Source organism: Protopterus annectens, chromosome 4.part0, assembly GCF_019279795.1.
Source record: "Protopterus annectens isolate FY-2018-M chromosome 4.part0, PAN1.0, whole genome shotgun sequence".
In the NCBI taxonomy this organism is placed as follows: Eukaryota; Metazoa; Chordata; order Ceratodontiformes; family Protopteridae; genus Protopterus; species Protopterus annectens.
In genome coordinates, this window is record NC_056733.1 from 168,097,774 (window position 1) to 168,119,856 (window position 22,083).

A 22,083-nucleotide genomic window follows, 5' to 3' on the forward strand; every position below is an offset into this window, starting at 1 on the left:
GAGAAAACTTTTCTTTCCATACTGTCAGCTGATGAAATGTGTTAATACCTATCTAAATAATGACACAAAGAAGCAGACAGTATGTGAGTGGTGGGCTTTGCCTAATGTCTGCTCTCATGTATGTTCTTAACCTTGTATCTTCACTAATATTCCTGTGCATGCAAGGGACAATCTTACCAATCCCTACCATGGCTACCCTCCAGTGCTGTCATCCTGTGAATGGTTAGAAACACTCCAAAATTCTCATCCCTTGTTCAGCTGGCAGACAGGTTAAACAGCAGATGGTTGTAGTATTACATCATATGTTGCCTTCTGCTGTACATCAGAGACAGAACCAGTGCTAGTCCCAGCTGGTGTGTAAGCACTCATAGGAATACTCAGCAGCATCAACATGGAAATTTTCCTATGATAAATATCAAGTCCAAGGTCCGAACTGCACAAGTGAAAGAAAAGAGTTATGGAGCTTGTGGACGGGTGCATCCTGTTGTATCTCATATGATGGTACGGTGGGCAATGATGAGGGGCAAATGGCACCTGTACCCCCAAACATAAGACCAGAAAAGGAAAGCATTGGTGTTGACAAGAGCCCTCAAAAGACAAAATATGAGCTGTAATCAACTGTAGACGGCTCCTAAAACAAGATCAAGTGTTTCTTCTGTTAGTTTTCCCTGTTATTACAACATCCAATTACACTGTAAATATCCTGAAAACAAGCAGAAAAACATTGTTTGAAGTGACAACTTAGCTGACAATGCACTTGCGTTGCATTAAATACTATTGATGACAGAGATAACAGCCTTTTTAACTCTCTGCCACTCCTCTATCCCTACCTTTCCTTTTCCATTTTCTCCACCCGTCTCATGTCCTCTTAAATGCGTTGGATTACCTCCCTAACAACCTTTCCAGGATGCCACTGCACAGGCTTACAACCATAACTTATACCTCTCATCCTTTTTGCATAAGAAATCTGGACAAAGGCCCAAAAATATAAGTATTACTCATAAACTTAGTTGCTTGAATCATAGGATTTGCTTTGGCATGCATTTTGTGAAGGATTTGAAATCTGAAACTCAAGTGTCTGTCATTATTTAGTGACTTCAGTCTTCAATGATTTCCAGAAATATGAGGTGAAAACTGGAAATTTGAAAGTGATGCCCTGTCTGTGAACTACTTTCTTAGATCCAGTGAGTAGTTAATCCCTACATCTGCTGCCTCTGCCCCTGCTTTCACCCTCTGTCCTTACTATTCAGGATGACTCCTTTACTTCTCCCAACATGATGCTATGTATCAGAGTCATGACTCCTCACACCCAATCTCTTTTGACCTCAAGTGAAAAGAGTTCTAGCTCTTGCAGAATCTGGGCATATCTATTCCTCTTTTTTCCCCACAGAATCTTCTGGTAGCTCTCTTTTTGATTCCTTCCAGTAGCCTGATGTCCTTTTACCTTGTATGGCCTCCAGAACTGAAAGATTGGTCTTAACAGAGTCCTATACAGATGAAGCATTACCTCTGGTGCTTGTCCCTCTGAAGATACACTCCAGCTTTCTGTTGGCTGCTGCCATTGCCCCCTCACTCTTCTTCTGGTGGTCTAGTCCAGGTATAGCCAACACCCTCAAATCCATTTCCTGTTTTTTTTCTCTCTAAGTCTTCCCTCCTCCCAACAACTGATATTTCATACCAGGACTTTTGGGACCAAGTGTCATATTTTGCAGTTACTTGCAATGAAACTGAAATGCCATCTTTCTACTAATTCAGCTTTTCAAATTCTTCTTTAGACCCTCCCCTCCATTCTCCACTACTGTACTTATCTTTCTGTCATTAACAAAGAGAATAATACCACTATTCACTAAACCCTTATGTATGTCTGAGGTAAATGCATTGAAGAGTGCTGGACCAGACCTTATGCAGTACTACAACATTATTTTCCTGTTTCTTGACACTGTCTCTTCACTACACCATTCCATGTTCCACCATTCAACCATGCAGTAATCCACTTTCTCAGTATTAATCTTACCCACAAAATCTCTAGTTTTCCTTGTGGGAATGTGTCAGAAGGTAAGATGAAGTCCGGATGGACCACATCTACTGATAGTACTCTGTCAAGCTCACCTGCAATTGAATTATAACATTGTATCAGGGTTCACTGACAGCTCTTTCTAGCCATGAAAACTACATTGGTTGCTGAGCCAGAGATTGTTCTACTCTAGACACAGTACCAGCCCTCCCCTCAGGATTCTTTCCATGGGTTTTCCTACCATTGCCATCACGATAACAGATCTGCATTTTGTAAACTTTCTACTGCCCCCTTTAGATCTGTACATCATACTTTTTCTGCTCCCTCGCTTGTACAAGGCTACCACACTTGTTGTTTTCCAGAAAGAAACAGTAGTTGCATGGGGTGAGGGGATCTGGATTAAAAAAAAAATACAAACTGTACATCACTGGCCAAAAAGTAGCAGCCAGCAACCTATATGAAGAACTGTAAGGATGACGCTCCAAAGAATACTCTGATTTGTTCATTTGGAGGTTTGGAAAGCTAACCACTAATTCGATGAATGGCCACTTGACCTCTGGCTTTGTGGAACTGAGGCCACTGTTGAAACTACTGATGGAAAAGTGACAGACTGCCTTCTAGGTAGAAAGGATAAGGGATACACAGAAGAACAGTTCAGCCTTTGTAAAATTCTTCTCAGTTTAACAAGTTGTGACCGTCTTCACCAATCTAGTAACTTCTTTTCAGATGGCAATGTGCAGTTAGAGACATTTTATGATTCAGATTAGTATGCGAGTGCATGGGAAGAGTAAATGGCCAGACAGTTCAACACTGTAATCAAATGGCATAAGAAAAGGGTACTATATTGCCTGGTACTACTGCCTGTGATTTCTGATCCTGCACTTGTTCTTCTCAAAGAATATAAGCAGAAGGACTTCAATCTACAAATCTGAAATTGTGCTGCATGAGTCTAAAAAGAGATCACCTTCTAAAATTTACAGCAGAAATAAAATTACTACCAATAGCAGTTTTTCTTTAAAAATATACTCATAGGATTGAGAGAATTTCTCAGTTATGCTGTTTATAGAGTAATACCAAGAAACTTTGATTTAAAAACATAGTAAAGCCACAAGGAGAATCAACTCATTAACAGCTCATTACCGATCTCTGAATCAGATACTTTTCTTTCAGGCCTGAACTTGCTAGTGTTCTTCCTAGCAGCCCATGCATGTTCATAGGTTCATAGGTTGATACTAGGCTATCTGCTCTAGGGCATTTATAAGCCTAGCCAGAGTGTGTTTGGCTTTCGCCACCCTTTTAGATTAGTTGACTGTGCTTCTGAATACTAGGTCACAGAAGGTAGCCCTTTTAAGGTTAGTTTACTGTACCTCTGTCAAGCAGGGACACAGAATAGATCCCAGGGGTAAACTTACGATCTCCCATCCACTCATCAAGATGTCATTAGCAAGGACACCAAGGGTGTAGCTTGGCATACAGTGTATACTTGAATCTTCTCTGAGCACCTTTTGGAAACTTCAATACATGGTGTAAAAAGTTTAGAATTATGTAAACTAATGTTTACATAGGTTCGTAGGTTCATAGGTGTGTACTAGGCTAATGGCCCTAGAGCCCTTACAAGCCTAGCCCATAGGATTACCCTGGCATTGTGCCACCTGACCTTAGTTTTCAGTGGCTCTGTCGAGAAGAGCCACAGGAGTGATCCCCAGGGGTGAATTTTCTATTTCCTATCCACTCATCAAGATTTCTCTTGAAGAGGGCCAGTGAGGTGCTCTGTTTGACATGTATGGGAAGTCTATTCCATAGCATGGGTAGTCTCTGGGTTATGAACCTGTCCCTCCAGCATGTTCTGTTGATTGTGGTAATGAGGTTGAGGTCTCTGGAAAGTGTGGTGCGGAGGGACTGGGATTTCATTAGATGTAGCATTTCTAACAGAGCTGGGTCAGACATGGCTTTGTAACTCAATTAGAGATTGCCTCTAAGTAGGCGATATGAGACAGAGAATAGCTGGAGTTTTTTGAGTCTGTCCCTATAGGACAAGTGTTTAAGGCCTAGGATCCTATTTGTGAGGTACTTTTGTGGCCTCTCCAGTTGTTGCAGGTGTCTAGTGAGGTACATGCCAAATGGGGCATTGTACTCAATGATTGGCCTAATGAAGGAAGAGTAGAGGGAGACAATAACCTCTTTCTTCCTGGATGCAAAACTCTTTGTAATGAGATGTGCCACATACAAGAACTTTCTGACCACAGTAGCAATGTGGTGGTCAAAAGAGAGGTTGCTGTCAACCTGTGTTCCCAGATCTCTTATAACGCCTTCTGTGTTCAGCGGACTACAATCGATGTGGTAGTTCATGGGAACTGGGGTTTTCCCAAAGGGGATAACGACACAATTTTTGGCATTGAGCTTAAAGCCATGGTTCTGACACCAGTCGGTCTCCGTGAGGCCTTTCTGTAGGATGTCAACTTCACTTGAGGAGTTAATAAAGGCTCGTAACTTGCAATCGTCTGCGAACTTTGTCAGCCAGAGTCCCTTTGTGTTGGACTGGACTTCTGAGAAGTAGATACCAAACAGAAGAGGACCCAGGACCAATCCCTGTGGGACTCCACTCATGACTGGTCAGCAGTCTGACTTGGAGTCCACTACTTTCACACTGTGGGTTCTATCTGTGAGCCAGTTTGCAACCCACCTAGTGATATAGGGATTGATTCCTAGCGTAGAGTTTTTCTATAATTCCTGAGTGAGGAATGGTATCAAAGGCCTTGGCCAGCTCAAGGTTGGCTGTATGAACCAAAAAAAGCAAAGCCAGCAGCATGTAAGCATATCCAACTGTATGAACCACCTTGCCTTCATCCACAGCTCTGGTGACTGACTCAAGGAAGTCAACCAAGTTGAGCAGGCATGATCTACCCTTCACAAAAACCAAACTGTGTGGGATCCAGAGTTTGGAGATTCCCTATATCCTTGTTTATTAGGTCCATGATGATATGTTCTATAGCTTTGCATATCAGACTTGTCAGGCTAATGGGGCGATAGTTCCCAGGGTCTGTAGTCACTCCTCCTTTCTGGAGAGGATGACTATAGCAGTGTGCCATTCAGTAGGAACAAAGCCTGAGGTGAGGCTGTGATTGAACAGGGCACACAAGTGAGGTGCCAGTTCACTCTGTAGTTCATGTAGAACACAGCCAGGGATATTGTCAGGTCCCATAGAAGCTGTATTCTCTACCTTGGACAGTGCTGTTTTAATCTGTGCAGCAGTAATACTGGGTGCCTGGCAATCTACTGGTACTGTGATTGGTCCTTTTGGGGGGAGACAGGGGTAAAGTTGGCACTGAATCTGTTGGCCAGTATATTGGCAATATCTGTTGGCTCGGTATAGGAGGTACCATTGTGAAGTAGCTCACTGCAAATCTAAGTATTGCCGTGGAGGTTCTTTACATAACTATAGAAGGCCTTGCCTTGTGGTTGTCTTTACTATCTGCTGCAATTCAGTTTTCATAGCTAGCTTAAGAAGATTTGATGAGGGATCAAACTTTTTGTTGAGGCTGATAAGGGAGTATTTCCAGTCTTGGGACTTCACTTTATTCCACATCAATTTCCTCCTTCTGTTGTAGAGTTTGTTTATGGCAGGGGACCACCAGATTGGCTTCCTTATTTTGGAAGACAGCGTCTTGGTTCTATTGGGTATGGTGAGATCCATGCATTTAAGTATGTGTTCATACAGTGCATTGGTGTATGATTTGGTGGTCATGCAACTATTCTCCATTTGCATGGGTGGCGTGAAGTTAGCCACCTCTGTTCTTATGAGCCCAAAGTTAGCTTTAGAGAAGTTTTCCATGGTGGTTACCTTTGCGGTGGGGGTGAGAGGGATGTGGATTTCCAAGGTGATTAGTTTGTGGTTGGATCTAACCAGGGAGGAGTTGACTATTGGTGTAGAGCAATGGTCACCCATGTTAGTAATGACCAGGTCAAGGATGTTGGTACCTCTAGTGGGGGTAAGAATGAGCTGGTCCAGGGCATTGGAATTAATGAATTCCAAGAAACACTGGGCAAGTGTATTGGTACACGAGTAGTTTTCCCAGTTAATGGAGGGGTAGTTGAGGTCACCCAGTATGAGTGTGTTAGGTTGGACCTTAATATTATCCAGGGTGCTTAGGAACATGGAGTGAGTGTCTTGGGACATGGCTGGGGACCTATAACAGGCTATGACCTGAATCGCTGTCTTACCCAATGTTAGCTGCACCTGAAGCATCTCTGATGTGTTATGTTGGGCTACCAGTCTGGAGGTGTGCACATCCTTTATGAATCTGGAAACGCCGCCACCACCTTTGGAGCTTTGGTCCAGGTTCTGGGGCCGAAAGGTGTGGAATGAGTTGTAGCCTGGTAGTGCAGGGGTGCTTTCTGTTGCCTTGAACCAGGTCTCTGTTACAGCACAAATGTCAATGTTCTCCATTTTACGGAGAGCTTCGAGTGAGTGCATTTTGAGATTTAGACTTCTGGCAATGAGCAACATGACCCTCAGATTTAATTTGTTCGTAGCTGTTACAGTGGTAATTTGGTCTTTGGAACATCACTTAAAAGAGGCACTGCAGGGGTGGCAAGAGCCTTGGCCAGTATCCAGAAGCCCAGGGTTGACAGATGCGGGCCATCTCTGGCAAAGCATCGAGGTCTGTCAATCATGTCATCCCAGGCAGACAGATACTGGATCCTCTTAGAATGACACCAGAAACTTAGCCAATTATTGAAATCAATCATTTTCTGCTTGTACTGTGGTATCATGTCATCCCAGGCAGACAGATACTGGATCCCCTTAGAATGACACCAGAAACTTAGCCAATTATTGAAATCCATCATTTTCTGCTTGTACTGTGGTATAATTCTGGGTGATGGTAGGATGCTGCCCAGGGCTAGGGTCATACCCGCCTGGGCTACATAATCAGAGAGCTCCTCCATGTCTCTTTTCATGTAGTCCAGGGAGGTATGTCTTAGGTGGTTCACACCCACAAGTACAATGACAGAGTCATATTTGTACCTGTTGTTGAGGACTTGAGTGCGTGCATTATATGGCAGATCCTAGCACCTGACAGGCAGCTGACTGCTACTTTCTCCTTATTCAACCTAGTGAGTGAGACATCAGTGTGCCTCACTATCGAGTCACCTATGACTAGTGTGCTGGCCATGCTGTTTTGCCTTAGGTAGCACACTGTTTAGGAGAGTTATGTGTCTCATGATTAGTGTTGTGTTGTTGTGGTCAAGTGTGTTTCTGCCTTGGAGGTCTCTGGTGTTTGGGGTAGATTTTTATTGAGAGCCTCCACGAAGGTGGGTCTGCGGTTTGTGTTTTTATGTGAAGGCAGTGCTGGTATGTGTTCTGGAGAACTGTATGTTCCATGTGGTGTGATGCAAGTGTTGACCTTCTCCTCTTGACCAGCTGTTCCGGTCTTGGCTGGAGAGTGCGTGGCTTCCAGTTTGGATATATAAGTGCATCTCTCGCAAGTCTGAGTGTTGGAAGGTAAGAGGAGAGGGTCATCGGTGTACATGAGGCAGTTGCTACATTGCCTCAGGATGCCCAAGTTCAACAGGTTAACAGGAGAAAGCACAGGGAACTGACCTTTAGACATGCCTGAAGGGGTGGGCATTAATAATAAGTACTGGAGCTGTTTCCTTGTAGAATGTTTAGTGCTGGTAGCACTTTTGTGTGCTACAATAATTGCTACAAGAAGTCTGGTATGGTAAAGTGCTAGACTAATAGGCTAGTAAAAGTGCAGGAGAGGAGAGAACTAGCAGATCTAAGGGAAAATTTTAAGAACAGACTTTGGCACCTCTCAGAAGCTTACAAACAGCCCTGGATACAGCAAATCTGTATCTGGACTAAACTAGTTACAGGAATGGCAGGAAACAAGCGTAACGTAGGCTTTTAAACCAGAAAGTTGAAAGAGATGGAAAAACTGCCCAAATGGTTAATAAACTACAAATTCGGGTCCAGAAACCACTCCTCTTGTGGTAGATAGGCTACCTAGCGCTTACCACTCCCACTGATAAGCTAGAAGGCTTCCCTCCAACACAGAAATGCTTGGGAGGGCTCAGAAGCTTACATACAGTCCTGGATGCAGCAAAACTGTATCTGGACCAGACTAGTTATAGAAAAGGCAGGAAAAGCGCAAATGTGGCTTTAAAACCAGAAAGCTGAAAGAGATGGAAAAACTGCCCAAACTGCTAGTAAACTACAATTTCTGGGTTAGAAACTGCTTCTCTTGTGGTGGATAGGCTGCCTAGTGCTTACCACTCCCACTGACAAGCTAGAAGGCTTACCTCCGACACAGAGAGGCTTGGGGGTTCAGAAGCTTACAAACAGTTTTGGATACACCAAATATCTATCTGGACTAGACTAGGTTATAGGAAAGGAGGGAAACAAGTGCAAATGTGGGCTTTTAAACCAGAAAGTTGAAGGAGATGGAAAAAAGTGCTCAAACAGCCAATAAACTACAATTTCTGGGGCAAAAACCACTCCTCTTGTGGTAGATAGGCTACCTAGTGCTTACCACTCCAACTGATAAGCTAGAAGGCTTACCTCAACACAGAAAGGTTTGGGGGGGGCTCAGAAGTTTACAAACAGTCCGGGATACAGCAAACCTGTACTTGGACTAGACTAGCTACAGGAAGGGTGTGGAACAAGGGCAAGCATGGGTTTTTGGATCAGAAAGTTGAAAGATACAGAAACACTGCTCAAACGACCAATAATCTACAATTTCTGGGCCAGAAACCACTCTTGTGGTAGATAGGCTACCTAGTGCTTAACACTCCCACAGTTAAGCTAGAAGGCTTCTGTCTAACATAGAAAGGCTTGGGGGGCTCAGAAGCTTACAAACTGCCCTGGATACAGCAAATCTGTATCTGGACCAGACTAGTTATGGGAAAGGCAGGAAACAAGCTTAGAATTTTTTTTTTGTTACAGAAAAGCAGCTAAAATGGCACTAAAAACAATTCAAATGCAGTACAAGCAAGCACACTTGAGTGTGTAGCAATATTAGAGCAATTTATTCAAACTGTATTCAATTATTGTTTAGTTCAACTATGAATAGTTAAAAAGTGCCAAAAAATATAGTTAGCTGAGAAGCACACTCAGTCAGAACACAAAGTAAAGTGGAAAGGGAGAAAGGAGAAACAGAAGATAATTCAAGGTTATGGGCCTAAGTGGGTTGACCTACTCAAATGTGTTCTCTGTGTTAGGTAGAATGAGCTAATGACACTATACTGGGATAGAGCTGAACAAATGGGACTGGCAGGAGTGTCTGAAATCAAAATATGATCTCACTGTACTTGGATGAGTGAGCAAATGAGATGGACCCAGGAGGAGTGTTCAAACACAAATTTACAGGAGGGGCGGGCAAAAGCCACCAAGATTAATACCACAACAAGAACAGGGAGGGAGTGCTGGAAACTAACTGCAGAGAGATCACAATATTCAGTGAAGCAAATAATTAAACAGAAAAATAAAATGCAGTACTATCTTTAACACAATATTCAATGAAACAAACAGAAAAAATAAAATACAGTACTATCTTATAACACTGCAAGTGTGTACTTAGTTTGCAATAAAGTTGATGTAGGTATATAACAGCTAACCATTATAGAGTTATACAAAGCTTTCTTGTGTAAACGTTATACTCCTCTAAAAAAAGGTCATTTTATCACTATAAATGGTAACAGCTGAAAATAATGTGTCCTTTTTCTATGTGTCTTGGGGCAGCATTTTGAGGGTCTAGTATACTTTTAGCAACAACATTAGGTTTGAGTACAGAAATTATATTTCTGGCTATACCCCTGAAAGGTACCCCTTCCATATGCATATACACAAATGGAGACATCCATGTGTAAAACTGTCCATGTTTGCGGGCACACACACATATGCATGCATGCACACACACACACACACACACACACACACACACACACACACACACACACACACACACACACACTACATTCACTCACTCACGAGCAAGCCCTTCTCCACACTCACTCATACTCAAGGAAACATTCACCCATACACCTGTGCGTGTATATGTGTGTGTGTGTGTATATATATATATATATATATATATATATATATATATATACATATACATATACACACACACACACACACACACACACACCATTCAGACTCTTAATGCTTTACCTAACCCCCTTAGGGCATTCACCCAGCTGGAAACACACACACACATTCATTCAGCCTCATTCATACCTCTCAATTGTCTCTCTTTTTAGAGAAGCTACTACTTTTTTCTCATACTTTTGCTTCATCTCTTCTAAAATGGGAAATATTTTTGAGAACTTGTAAATTAATTAATAGCACCAACATGTAAGAGTTATGCCAACTTTTGGGACTTTTTCTCTAAATAGTTTGGCCTTGTTCGCAATTTTGAAGGTGAAAGGTGAGAACAAAGAATTATTCATGTCCCTACAGGGAAACGGCCTTGTAAGTACCTATAAAGCTATGAACCAACAGGCAAACACACACATATACATTCACTGGCACACCCCCAGAGCTTTGCTGGACTTCTCTGTACTACAAAGTACACCCATAGGAGAGCACGGGTAACCACAGCCTTTTGATTGTTCACTTTTTCCTCCTAGTATAAAAGTTTTACTCGACTGCCCAATTCACCGAATCACTTGGATGAATAATTCAGGACCTGTGGACATTTCCAGGGGTGTGCACATGGCTAATTAGTATTAGCCAGTCCCTCAAACTGCTGCATTAGCAAGTGGCTTCACCTGTAAGAATGCTACTCACACAGAGGTCCCAATGCCGGAAAACATTAGCAGTACAGTAGAATCTGAATCAGAAAGGCTAAACATGATACAGAAACATTCAAAGATAAGATTTTTGCATCACCCTAAGTCTTTCTGAATCACAAGATTTATCCATACATAAAGAGACAAAAGGAAAGGTTGTCTTTTCATGCACCCTTTACTTTGCCAAGTGCTTAAACAAGAAGGCTGCTCTACTTAAGTCTGAACCTCTCATATAAGGATACCATACTTTCTCTCTACTTTCTTAATTGCAACATGAACAAAAGACAAGGGTAGTACAGGACATCAAAGCAGTTCAAGGTACTATCATATTTATTGAAAGGTACCTGCAAAAAAAGTTCACTCTCAGGCCAAATCTTTATCCCAACTCTCCTCCTCAACTTCCTGTGACACTAGGCACACACAGTCTGTCATTTTTTTTAGAACAGTAATAAACGTGGGGTGAGGCAACAGAAAGGCTTAGAATTAGTCCCATTACTGAGCTCACTTTGTCCTCCTACTGGTACCAGGCTCCTCCATTCTACCTCTAGTATAAATGGTACTCCCACCAGGGGTGGCCTCAGTAATGATATTGCCTGAAAGGTTTTTAGATTAACAAATACTGGAAGGGTTAGTGATTATAAGCTCTGAACAATTCGGACAGCTTCAACAAGGCTCTAAGTTAAAGGTGAGGCCTTAGCTGTGGAAGTCTTAATGCATATTATTTTCTTGCTTCCTTTCAAGAGGACCCGAGATGAAGCAACACATCAGACAGCCTCTTACCAGAGACTACATAAAGTATCATAAAAAATTTAAAGTACATCTTCAGCTGATTTCCTAGGTGGAATTCTTGTTACTGTCCTGTGGTACTGCTCACTTATTCTATCATTTGAAAGAGTCTTCTACAAGGGTTCAAGTCCCAGGCACTCAAAACCCACTATCTCAAAGCCAAGGACTTGAGCTTCTTGCAGCTCATGCAGGCTATTCATGCAGAAATGACATCTGAGTTGGGCAAGTAGTTGATCCTCCTTACCCGAATACAATATTCAAGACTGAGGGGTAGGTGCTGCAGCTGTGGGGAGGTGGATTTTAGGGTTAGGGAGTGGGAAAGGAGTTTTAGGGTTAGGGACTTTCTGGGGAATTTAAGGTTAGGGAGGAGAATTGTAGGTTTAAGTTTAGGGTGCAATCAGAGACTTTAGGGATGGGAGTAGAGTTTTAGGATAAGGGAACAGACTTGGGATGTGAACTAGGTGAGAGTCTTAGAGTTAGGGCTCTGGTAGGGCTATAGAGTTTTATAGGTTTGGCTGTTGAGATGTTGAGAGGGCTAGTTAGTTAATGGGAGTTAAAGTGCTAAAGCACTTGCTTTATGAGCAAGTGTGCTGTTAGTTACTAGCATGTGATCAGCTATGGTCCATTTAAAAAAACTTTTTTTAGCCAGACTCAAAAAATATTTACCACAAAATACATTTAAATGTCAGAATTATGACCAGGGCTACGACAATAACCATATATATTGACAGTAATCACAGCTGAAACTGAAAATTGCCCATTTGCTTAATGTACCACTATTCGTAAGAACAAAATCTCAGTTTATGCACAGATAGAAAAGAAATAAGAAACTTTAGTAACAATATAAACACTACTAAGAAAAAATGGTTGGCCAAACCAACCAGTCACGTTTGATATAAAGTATTTTTAAAATGCATGCAACTACATAATGCTATACACCTGGCAACATTTAAGTAGGAAAGGTAAATGGGTTATGTAAAATTGGCAAAAAAAAAAAAAAACACATAAAAGTGTATGTTTTTTCAGGGCCAAGCCAGATTCTAGAGTTTTCATCTTTGTATTGGGTAGGGGAAGAAGAAATAAATGGTATATGTCAGATGGTTAAAACCAGTTTAATTGAAACTATAAACACTTTTTAGGGTCAAGGCAGGCCATAGAGGTCATCTTTGCCACCATTTTTTTGGCCAAACATTTGCTTCAACCAACTGTCCTGTAATCAGAAACAGATAATCTGATAGGAGTCAAACAGCTGTTTGAAATGGTGGTACTCAGCAATGATTACACAATTAATTAAAAGTACTAACTTAAACCATGGGTTGTGCAACAAAATTCTGGTTCAAATGTGTTTTTCAGTCACACAGCAATAGATATGCTCAACAAACAGTAATATCCTCAGTTTGTTCCTTGGTAGCCTTTGATATGCTATGCAGCATGTCTTCAACCCTGTCCTTGCAGCTCATTGTGGAAGTGAATAGTGGTATTATCCCTTTAAAAATACCTTCATAAAGTAATTAATAATCAAGCTCTGTTGTTTGCCAACTAACTTAAAACTCTTGTGTAAGCAAAGTACTGTGAAAAGTATTTTTTTTCCTGTTACATGCATGTATGACTGCGACTCAACTTTGGGATTCTTTTGTTGCCATACCAATCTAACTCTGGAATGTATATTCTAAAATGATTTACATGACAGAAATAATGGACTTTGGCTATGCGGAATTTTTTCCCTTGATTTGCATTAGTAATTTCCTTTGAGGAGCATAAATGAAAACTCTGCATTACTGAATGAGCGGGAATAACTATAATACTGGCAAAAACTATATTTAGGGCTTTAATAGCTGTACCCTCAATGTGAAAATCTGCAGTACATTGTTAGCACATTTTTTTGCCTTTCTAAACAGCTCAACGAAAAGTTTGTAAATGTGAAAATATGCTTGGTGATATCGGATACGTGACTAAGTATTGAAAGTTGACAGGCTGGCCAGAAAACTGTGGGAATTGTTCTTTTCATGTTTGAGAAGGGATCCGGACTTCTGTGTTCTACAATCATAGTTTTCATTTTAATCTATTATTCGAACAAAGCACATAGCTGCAAAAATATTCTAATTCCATAAAGCAGACTTCTGATTCAGTACATAACTCTAAATGTGCTGGCAAAACTGCAGTGAACAGGTCAACCACTGATGTAAGCAGGTATTGAAACTAAGTGGTTAAATACTGTAACTGTGCCTTTAAAAGAGTTGAGCAAAGGTGGAAATTTCACTAGACTGCAGTGTTTTCATCCAGTGAAGGAATCATCTTCACATAGGAAATGCAGTCACGTTCTAAGAATTTAGAACACACAAATATTCAAATTTAAATTGTCACATATATCAATAGCAACTGAAAAAAGATAAAATAACTAGTTTTAATATGAAGCATTTAAACAAATATAATCAGAAGTACCTGACAACTTGTATAGTTTAATATTTTTTCTGTCCTTTAGGTCTGTCTATTACTGTCTTTTTGTTCCCCCATTATCAAGGCAAGAGCTGTTCATGGCATGGCTTTCATCCAGTCAGCCATGAGAGGCATTTTCCTTCTCTGAATGCATATTCAAAACCTTTGAGTGTTACTAATAGGATTTTATTAGAATAGTGTTTTTAAATAAAACCTCACCTCTGCTAATTTTGAAAACTTTCGCTGTTCTGTGACAAGCAATTATACCAGCACTTTGCCTATATAAGAATGAATGCTATGTACATAGTATGTTATACAAATTTAACATGACTCTTGACATGCACAATGAAGGCCATCATAACCAATTAAATCAGTCAGTATGCTACATTAACTGATAAGTAATTGCATACCTTTCAGCAGGACCTCATTACAAGCAATGGTTCCTCATGTTGAGTCTTAAAAATTCCATGTCCTATTATAATGTTCCATACTGAAAGACCTCTCAACTTCTTTGTTTAAGAATTCTGGAGAAAGTCAAATAATGGGGGGGGGGGGGGTAAAATATACTCTAATTTACTTAAAAAGTGAACAGAACAGGTTTTGTGTTTGAACCTCAAATGCCCAACATTATCGACTGACTGTATTCCTTAGTAGTTTATCAGAAAATCAAAACTTTTACAAGGGATAGGGCAAAAATATAAGGCAAAATCAGGGCCAAGTGAGAAGTATGCAGAAAGTCTTTGTTGTATATTTCACTGTTAATATTGTTTAACAAAATTACTATGGTAAAGAACATGGAAACAAAATAATTCCCTTACAGAACTTCTGAGTACGAAGTTACATATTTTAACCGTGCTGTGTGCTTCCTAACTGAAGCTGTGTTTCACATTTTGCCTATTTTTTCCAAATGTGGAGATGGAAGATTGATAACTATCTTGTGTCTCATCATCAATTTATGGCCATGTACAGGATACTAATGTAATAATAGGTTACAAGTGTTGCTTGAATATTGGCAGGCATCAGAACATTTGTTGGCAGACAATATGCACACTGCATGTGTTCACATCCACACTTACAGCGCTTTAACATGCAATCCTTTTATATGTTGCAGTGTATCTGATTGGATTCAGTATAATTTCTCTATAAGCAGTTAAACTTCCACTGCTGCTGACAGTGCAGAGCAGTACCAATTACAGTGAGCGTTTTTTGTTTTTGTTTTACTGTAAAAGACCTATTTTAAGAGAATCACTATTTAAGGTGCAACTGCATTTTACAACCAGCTAGGTCATCATGTATATTAATGTGCTCTGATGCTAAGCTAATTAAACTGCAGTGCTCATTGTAATAAAAAAGCAGGCTAATGTCAATTTCTGTATACATAACACAAATATTCAATAACTCAAATATTCAAAACAGCAAAAACAGGTAATCCAATAACTACACAAGGAAATCAAAATGACATTACACTTTTTGTATTTTAGACATCTCAGTATGATCCTTAACAAGCCATGTATTAATAGGCACATACCCATATACCGTTTGTCCTACTTTGCATGAAAAGGGGCAACAAAATTTAAGCAGTAGTATGTTTCTATACAGTTAAACACTGTGATTCATGGACTAAACACAGCTGTTGTGCATATATTCTGATAATCATATGTTGCTATTTCATATGTTGCTATTATCTGAATTCTTACATATTCACATCCAAATGACATGCACAAAACTGCCACATCTAATGAAACATCCTATTCTGATTGGACACTTCTTTCAAAACTAGAAATCAGATATCTTAGACTGAACTATTTCAAAATTGCTGAAAGAAGTGTATCTGAGGGAAATAAAGTGAAAAACGTTGGGTATATTATTTGTAGTTTTACTTTTAAAAGACTGGAAATTCATTGGTATGCTCTTAACTCACTGGCCTACAGAGAAAAGAAATCTCCAAAAATGAAGACAGCTGGCAATGCAAATGGAATTCTTCCAGGGCCAAGAAAAGCCTTAAAGAAAAGTGACCAGGTGTTAGTCTGTCAGTCATGATAAAAAGCTGACAAATGGGTTCTGCAATTTCTATTTACAGGGAATCATCTCACTAAGGAAACACGGTTAAAATCGGTCTCCTTGTAGAACACGCTCATTATTTTAATCAGTTTCACAGCTAATGTTTTAAATGGGCACCTTTAAGCAAACACATTCAATACTGAATTTAACATGCAGAGAACTAAAATATTCCTGTGCAACAGCACATTATATAAAAAGCAAGATGAATTCACAGCTAAAAAATGTTCTTTAGTCCAAGCAGGCAATTTATTATTATTATTACAAAGATGTACAAAAGCATAACCTTCTCACCTGCAAAGAATAAACAGAAGTTGTAAGAACAGTACAAAAACAACTCCAAAAAGGCAACAAGAAATTAAATGATTAGCATACCTATATTCCCCAACTCCTGCGACTGCTAGTGCCAATTGTAAAGGCTCTCAGATGCCCAGTGCTGCCCGTGGCAGCATTCTGCTGATTAAGTGCCACTGTCTGATACTTACACTACAGACGACTATAGACATTGTGATGTCAATCTTGTGGGAGGGCAATGAAACACCAAAAAGTATAAAAGAAAGTTTAAGTCCTCCCACAACATGTTTTCCTTGTGATACACACTGAAATCTAAAAAGGCTAAAATTATGTAACAGCACAGGTATGTAACATCACACATATTCCAAAATAAGTGGACGCAGACTTCAACTGACTAGAATAAAGGGTGTGTGTGACAAGGGACTTAGGCTGAACAGCTGTCTGACGTTTTGCAGTGATCAGATAAATGGCCTTCTTCCATCTTACACTTGACAACACTTAGAATGTGTAGTGTGCGAGCTGTTTTACAGCACAAAAATGAAAACAGTACTTTTTTTTTTAATAGAAATGTTTTGGAAATCCTAGCAGTACTTTCAGAAACAGCATTTCAGATATGTTTGGGAAGCTGAGGAATTTTTAATAGGTAGGTTATCTATTTGCCTTTTAATTATTTACATAAAACCGTATGTGACTAGGACTCTAGAAGGATCAATACACTACCGACCATCTAACAAAGAAGTGTCTGGTAGAAGACGTACACTGATATGCTTCACCTTCAAATTACTGCATCCAAACTGACAGAACTCTGCCACATGAGTACAGGGAGGGGTAAACCCCAGCTGGAAAAAAATGGCTCCAAAGCACAACAGCCTTTCCAGACAATAACTAAACCAGCAGATAAGTCAGTGATTTTCTAAACATATTACTGTACTGTTGCATCATCATTCTGGAATGTCACACTCTATACAGTGCTCAAAACTTTTCTTGTTGTATTTTTTTTTTTTTTTTTATATACAGCTTTATAGTACATTGGGTATGGGCCACTGCTCAAAAAAAAAGTCCATTAAACAAGTCCACTTGTCTGGTTATAAAGCATAAATAAAATATTATACTCAATCAATAATGTTCAGTTTAATGCTTTCTTTTTCTTTTCTTCTTTACCAGTGAGGTTCTCGAGTGTGATGAGCATGACAGTTTTTCCCTCATTAAACATCATGGCAGCACATCTGTTTATGAATATAGAAAGATTCTGATGTAAAAGGAAAACATAATTCTCTATGTTTTGACCACATGTTGCAATGTGCCCTGTGCACCTCTCTCTCTCATTACACATTCTTTCCTCACTTGACACCTTTTAAACATCTCTGCACATTTTATATTGCTCAGCAGCTACAGCAGTGACGTATAAGGAAACATCACTCTAACCATCAAAACAAAAGTCAGCGTTAAACTAGCAATCAGTATAAGAGGATCTAAGATGACGTCTAACAACTCATTTGATGCTTCTCAGATAACCATTAATTCTGAAAGGAGAGTTTTCAGTTTTCTACTTGAACCCTAGTTTAAATCTTTCATTATGGATCATGTTATGCCAAAGAGAAGAAATATTGAAAAATGTATTCCTTTGTGGATACATTTTTAATTTTCCTAAGTTACACAGAAGAAAATGAGCTCAACTAAATCGTAACTCATAACATTTCACTGAAAAAAATTGCTTGCAGCAAATAATGCCCTCTATGACTTGCCATGTAAAATGGACCATTTTCATTCAAAAATTGACTTTATTCAGGATTTTTTGTTTAAACAAATTGACTTATAAAGGTCACTGATTCAGCAACAAGAAAACTAAGAACATTGAGAATTGTCTTATTGCTATAGATGGAAGACTTAGAGGACGAAGATGGTCAGAATTCCTTATTAACTACAATACCCGACTGACAGACATGGCAGAGAACTAGGAAAACAGACTGACAAAGAAATCTCTTAACAATATATACTGTGCCTGAAGATATAGAGGGAGATGCTATGATTTTTGATAACATGACTTCCCCAGCTGTTGAAATGGCAAGAAAGAAAGTCGTTTAGAAATGAAAGAGCATATAGATCTCTGCGGATACCTTCTGTAAAAGCAAATTCACCTCCAAGATTTCATAAAAGTGAAGTTTATTTCCTATCTAAACAAGAACTCATTAAAACTGTATGAACAATCTCTTCCTTAAAGATGAGCAATATCATCATAAGGTTACAAAACGATTTTGCTTCTAAAGCTGTGGGAAGAATGAGAGCTAATTCCCAACAGTTAAAGCTCTTACAAGTTCACATTTTCTTTTCTGTGAGACTCATAGTGTTGGTTTCCAGTGATACAAATAATCTTGACGGTTATCTTATTTGACAGAGGTTCGGCTCTCACAGCTTACTTACTCAACTGAATGTTTACCTTTGTATTTAAGTGTGAAACACTCAAACACACAGACTGTGTTTATAAGTATACTTTCTCCGACTTTGTGCAACTTCATAGGCAGTACATTTATAGTCTGGGGGTTGCAGGGCCTTGCCCCTGCAAAAATAAAAAAAATAAATAAATTCACTGTGCATAAGTACCATCTCGACTTAAGCGATTTTCAGTGGGTTAAACATGAGCAATTCATGTTCAAGTTAACGAAGTACATCCCTCTGCAATTCCTAAGAAGCTATTTAACTTGTTTTATTATACATTATATAAATACAGACTGGCCTTAAACACCCATGAAGAGATGGTCTGAAAAGGTAAACAGGAAAAACAGTGCTACCTTTAAAGAAATCTAAAGTTATTTCTCCATTAAATACTAACAAGAAATAAACGCATGGTTGTGTCCTTTACAGTGGTACAATTACAAAGCTGGAGTTAATCAGTTCTTATTAAATATTATGCTTTATAAGCAGGGTTGCAATAGTCAGATAAGAAATCCTTAGAGTTTTTTGAAACAGAACTTTAAGATACAGGCATTCTTCAAATGACTCTGCCTTGGCAGCATGATGTAATCAAGTCTACACAAATGTATTAATATATTTTTATTATTTTAATTACAACTGAATACAATTATTGTTTAAAAAAATAAATATTCCTATGTATTTTCTATGTAAGGTTAAGTAAAAATGTTTGAAAATTGTATTGGGATTAGCTCATGAATAACGATATGAGAATTACTTAATGTATAACATGCTTCCTTTACTTAACTGTATTAAGCAATGTAATAAGCTATTTTAAAGTTTAAACTAACAATAACTATCACAAAGGACTGCTAAAATTATGAAAGAAAAACACTATGGCATCATCCTGTCATGTAATGTGCCAAGTTACAGATAACCTTCCCAGCTGGAAAACAATGAGGCATATGTACCTGAAGGGTGAAATTCCAGGGGACAAGCATATTCATCTTACCAAGCTTCAAAAGCAAAGAATGACAGGGTGGGGTTTCTGTGAAATCACTCTCTCTTGATCCATTTTATGTTCCTGAGAAGGAAATGTGTCTTGACAACTTCTAACATGTTCACATTTTGGGACCAGGTAACAATAATCACAGCCACAGCCTGCTCAGGTGTCGCAAAGGGATAATGCCCTGACAACAGCCTAGGTAGCCTGAACTTGACTAACAGCTGGGGCGCTTGAAGGTGCAAGTAGAAGAATGAGGTATGCCCAACCTGGAGGGAAGGACAGTGATTTCCACTTAGCTTGCACCATTATTCTGATGACATTATCATGCTGGCATGCTGAGGATTCTGAATTATGAATAGTGAATACTTAAGTCACAATGCCATTTAACTCTGCTTTACAGACTACTTATTAAAAGATGAAAATATAATGTTGGTCAAGGTATAACTTTATGATTAAATTCTATGATAAATTAAAAAAAAAAAAAGATCTGGCCTTTAAAAGGCTTATAGGTTAAGAGCGACCGTAAGTTAACTTTTTATACAAAGCTGAAAACTATTTTTATGAACTAATGCACATACATTTAATTATAATTTAGTTCTACATTTAAGAATGGTATAATCGTGTGGTGTTATAAAATTCAGTTAAATAGTTAATAATGTTCTCCAATAAGGATCCAATCACATAAAAAAAAAAGAAATAGCATTGTATCTTAGAGGGGCTTAGATATGTCGAAGAGAATTAATTCAATTGGCAATAATTACAATTGAAAAAGCGATCTATGGATTCCAATATATATCTACACACATTTATATATAGATATATATATATATATATATATATATATATATATATATATACATACATACATATCTTTTTTAGTAATCATTTTGAATAATGCCATGTCTGTAATTAAAAATACCTTTTTTCCTTAATTACATGTTTGGAATGGGTTCACGTTGGGTAATTTGCACACCGAATGTCATAAAGTTCCTCAAATTAATTGGAACAAACATTAGTAAGTCACTTGCTCAACACTTGTCTGCTAAAAGCTAATGGCCTAAATAGTGGTCACAAAAGAGGAGGAAGGTTTTCTGTTTAAAACTGAATACGGACAACATTATTATATTTTTTTACAAGAAACTCATGGTTACAAAATTATAGAAAAAAGTTTGGATTCAAGAATTGCACTATTTTAGTAGACTCTTCTTTAAAAAAAAGAGAAAGGAAGAACATTTCATGGAGAAGTAATTACATTGCACCCAACATATTTGTATACATTCAATAATATTCAACTAGTGGCACTAAGGGAATATTTATCATGGTCACTACTGAATGCAAAACTAGGGTATCTGCATTAGCAAATATTTATTAGCCACTGAATTAAAAGTCAAAAAGAAGAGTCTATACTTGCAGACATATTAAAAGTCTTAATTAAAAAAATATATTGAAGATCCTCACCCATAAAGTAAATGCAGTTTCTTATGCTTTTATTCCTAAAGGGTTGCAGACAACATTGAGAAGAATGAGACTAACAGCTTTAACTAATGAGATAAGATGCATACAAACCCCAATGTATAATACTTTAGAAACTGATGCTGAAGCCATTATTTCTCATCTTCAGGGACCATTATGAAATGCTTAATAAAGATGTTCCAGAAATGGTAGTAGTATCAATGCAGGGATTCATTATTAACAGTAATATCTGGTTTGATCAACTTGCAATTACTTCACCACAAAATATCAACATTCCAAAGGTTGCAAAACACATTTTTTGCAGGGAACAACCCCCTTGTGCAGAAATTAATTACTTCTGTTGGGCAGTTCTGAGAATACACCCCTAATTCCTGAGTAAAATGTATTAATTTTCTCAGGGGAGGTTATGGAGTTTTTAATTTATTTAACAACCTGCTGACTACAGAGACCTCATTTTCTTTCCAGTGATTCAACATATTTAAGTGATATATCTGTTTAGTTTTTCTTTTTTTTTCAGTTTACCTTACTTTTTAAGTTACTTCATTTACTTTAACACTTTAAAAGGGCTTTGCCATTTAATGCCAATAAGCATTAACACAGGCACATAGTCCCCTGCTTGAAACTCTCTTACCAGTGTTTCTACAGTAAGCTGTCTGGTGGGCTTCATCTTCTATTTTCATATATTATCTTATAATAAGCAATATAGCACTCAATCTGTCCTTGAATGCAATATTACATCACACTCTTAAAGGAAATGTTTTCTTCTTACAAAGTATCCCTTGCTGTGTGTCTACCACGTGTTATGGGCGTCTTC

The 22,083-nt window shown here is 38.6% G+C and overlaps 1 protein-coding gene across 2 annotated transcripts in view; it reads right to left on the reverse strand.

Annotated features, from left to right (window-relative positions):
• The window catches only part of LOC122799227 (myosin heavy chain, skeletal muscle, adult-like), a 446,467-nt gene extending 429,887 nt beyond the window's left edge, over positions 1 to 16,580 (reverse strand). The window contains exon 1 of one of the 2 annotated variants that reach the window (XM_044068147.1): positions 16,463 to 16,580. The gene's annotated coding sequence lies outside the window, so the exon portion shown is untranslated. The remainder of the gene's footprint in view (positions 1 to 16,462) is intronic. The other variant, XM_044068148.1, reaches the window with a different exon arrangement.
• Positions 16,581 to 22,083: the final 5,503 nt, after the last annotated feature.